Raw genomic sequence first — 3,256 nt, 5'->3', positions numbered from 1 at the left:
GAGTTCTATGGGGGCCGGGAGAACGGCCGAAAATAGGGCATGTCCCATTTTTTGACGGCCGGGTTTCCCGGGCCGTAAAAAAAAATCGGTCGTGTGAATAGCCCCATTAGAAGTCTATTGTTCCTACTGCAGCTGTGTGATGGCCGTCACCCGGCCGGGAAACCCTGTCATGTGCATAAGGGCTAATACATATGAGGTGGTTTGGTGGTTAATGATGATGTATTATGCCTTGTGTTTAATGGTTAATAGTCCATCCCTGGTGGCTAGTTTAGACACAGACAACAGAGGGCCCCTGTAAAAAAAAGCAGTGTGCGGGCCCCTTTCTGTCTGTATAGCTGTATCTTTTTATATTTAAAGGGAACCTGTCACCAGCATTTCACCTATTGAGCTTTACTTATCCCTCACTGGCCGTCGCTATCAAAAAGTCCATTAGCGATATCCCCTGTCCTAAACTCCTCCTCCGACTGTTAATAAAGTTCTGTAAACATTTTGCGCTTTCTATCGTAATAATTCGGTGTTCCTTTGTGCGCACACACCAGAAGAGGACATCAATGCACAAGCGCGGGATTTTGTGTGCTGGGGGAAGGCGAGGAGCTGTCAATCAAAAGTAAGGAGGCGGGGTCAACCCGGAAAGACTTGAGGAATGAAGATATGACTCTTCTAAAACGAAGATTTGACTCTTTTATGCTCATTAGCATATGGTGTGGAAACACTAAAAAACTAAATACTAAAGCTACAGAGCCGACTAAGAAGATAATTATAGGTTATATAGAAATGATTTTTCACCCACTACCACCAGGTATAGTCGGTTTAATAGGTGAAATGCTGGTGACTTTAAAATAAATAATTGTAAAAAAAGCCAGATAGTCTCAATTTCTTATGCAATTATAGGTAGCGTAGCACGGTGAAGGGGTTAACTATAATATCCTTGGTGGGCTAGGGTCGTAAAGGGGTTAATTACCTGTACTGAAGCTACAAGTCTCTTTCCTCTTGCTACTACATCTGCGACTGTAGACTGCAGATACTACAGCGTTAGCTATCAGCCAATCACAGAGAAGCTCAGACAATCAGAGTCTCTGTGATTGGCTGACTGGGATGATGCAGTGTCTATATAATCTATTAGAGACCAATAGAGAATGTGAACTGAGGGATGAGGGAACCCCCTGGGGTCAGACTGGGCTACTGTGTGTTATATATCCGCCCATGCTTGGTGCTCTACGGTGGTTTATGTGTTAATAGTTAATATAACTGGTGTCCATTTATTCCTCAACTTTCAGGGCTCCAGCTTTAGGCTGGGTTCACACGACCCATTTTCAGGCGTAATGGAGGCGTTTTACGCCTCGAATTACGCCTGAAAACACGGCTCCAATACGTCGGCAAACATCATTTCAATGGGTTTGCCGATGTACTGTGCCGACGACCTGTCATTTTACGCGTCACTGTCAAAAGACGGCGCGAAAAATAACAGCCTCGTCAAAGAAGTGCAGGACACTTCTTGGGACGTAATTGGAGCCGTTTGTCATTGAATCCAATGAAGAACAGCTCCAAATTACGTCCGTAATGGACGCCCCGCAAAATGTGAGTACTAGCAATTACGTCTGAAATTCAGGAGCTGTTTTCTCCTGAAAACAGCTCCGTAATTTCAGGCGTAATTGCAGTTATCGTGTGCACATACCCTTAGGTTGATCACACTCCTCTTCTCATGACAGAGGTGTCCGGCAGCCATTTCATTCTTCTCCTTATGGCAATAAACATGCAAGCTTGGCTGATCTGAGCATACATGTTTATGCTGACTGATATCTAAGGGTATGTTCACACGGCGTATTTTCGGCCATTTTTCGGCCCGTAAACGCCCGAAAAACGGCCAAAAAATCGGAAGCAGAACGCCTCCAAACATCTGCCCATTGATTTCAATGGGAAAAACGGCGTTCTGTTCCGAGGGGCTGTTTTTTGGCGCGGCTGTTTTTCAAAACGGCCCCGTAAAAATAGGCAGCGAAAAAGAAGTGCATGTCCCTTCTTGGGACGTTTTTGGAGCCGTTTTTCATTGACTCTATAGAAAACAGCTCCAAAAACTGCTGTAAAAAAACGCTGCGAAAAATGCAGCGAAAATCGCGAGTGGCTCCAAAAACGTCTGAAAATCAGGAGCTGTTTTCCTTTGAAAACAGCTCCGTATTTTCAGACGTTTTTTAGTAAGCATGTGAACATACCCTGAGGCCTCATTCAGACTGGTGTAATACGGCCACATTTTAACATCTAAGCTGGGGTACCCACAAACGTAGCGGATTTGTTGCATTGTTTCTGCAGCGAAATCTGCGGATTTCACCTCTTCTTCATAGAAAAGAGTGAAATCCACAGTGAACATCCAGAACAGTATGAGCATGTTGTAGATTTGAAAATCCGCAGCATGCTCTGATTTCCATGTGGAAAGTGTTCAGCAGCATGTGAATGAGATTTGTTTTTTTTTTTAAATCTCATCCACATGCCTGCAACAGTTTTATGCTGTAGATTTTCTGCCCAAAATCTGAACAGATCTGCTATGTGTGGAGGAGGCCTAACAGCCAGAACACCTGGATCTCCAACTAAACCGAACCTAGATGTTTCTGTGGTGAACGCAACTATTCTTCGCATCAAACATGACAGAATCCGTGATGGGGCCTCTAACGCAGATGTGAATGGTGCCTTAGGGCTTGTCCACACGTAATGAAATTCCGGAATTGTGGACGGAAAATACGCAGCAGAATACAGTAGCAGCAAAGTGGGTGAGATTAAACAAATCTCATCCACACGCTGCATAAAATTTCTGAACAGAAATTCACCTGCGTTGCGTATTTTCTGTACCGCAGCACGTCCATTCCTGCTGTGGAAAGTGGCCTGAATCGCTGCGTTTTTCAGAGGAGATGTCACCATCTCCCAACATAGAGAAAAATGCAGCAAAACCCGCACCATTTTCTGCAGCAATTCCGTTACGTGTGGACAAGCTCTTAGTCGCACTCTCTGCAATTTGCTATGACTATAGTTATGCTCATGGCTCCAGAACACAACACAACTATGTTTCATATAGATACGTCTCATCAAAGTTGTTGTCCCAACTGGACCCTCTCTTTAGCAAGCTGCTACAACTTCGCCACCGGACCCCTGAATGACGCTGGATCTACCGACACAATTCAAATTTTCGGTAGGAAATGGGGCTAGGGGTTTTGACAGTGTCACTTTAATATGATGCCTTATAACCTAGCTTGAATTTAATCAAAGACTA

Source organism: Rhinoderma darwinii, chromosome 4 (assembly GCF_050947455.1).
Source record: "Rhinoderma darwinii isolate aRhiDar2 chromosome 4, aRhiDar2.hap1, whole genome shotgun sequence".
Lineage (NCBI taxonomy): Eukaryota > Metazoa > Chordata > Amphibia > Anura > Rhinodermatidae > Rhinoderma > Rhinoderma darwinii.
This window is presented reverse-complemented; position numbering follows the sequence as displayed.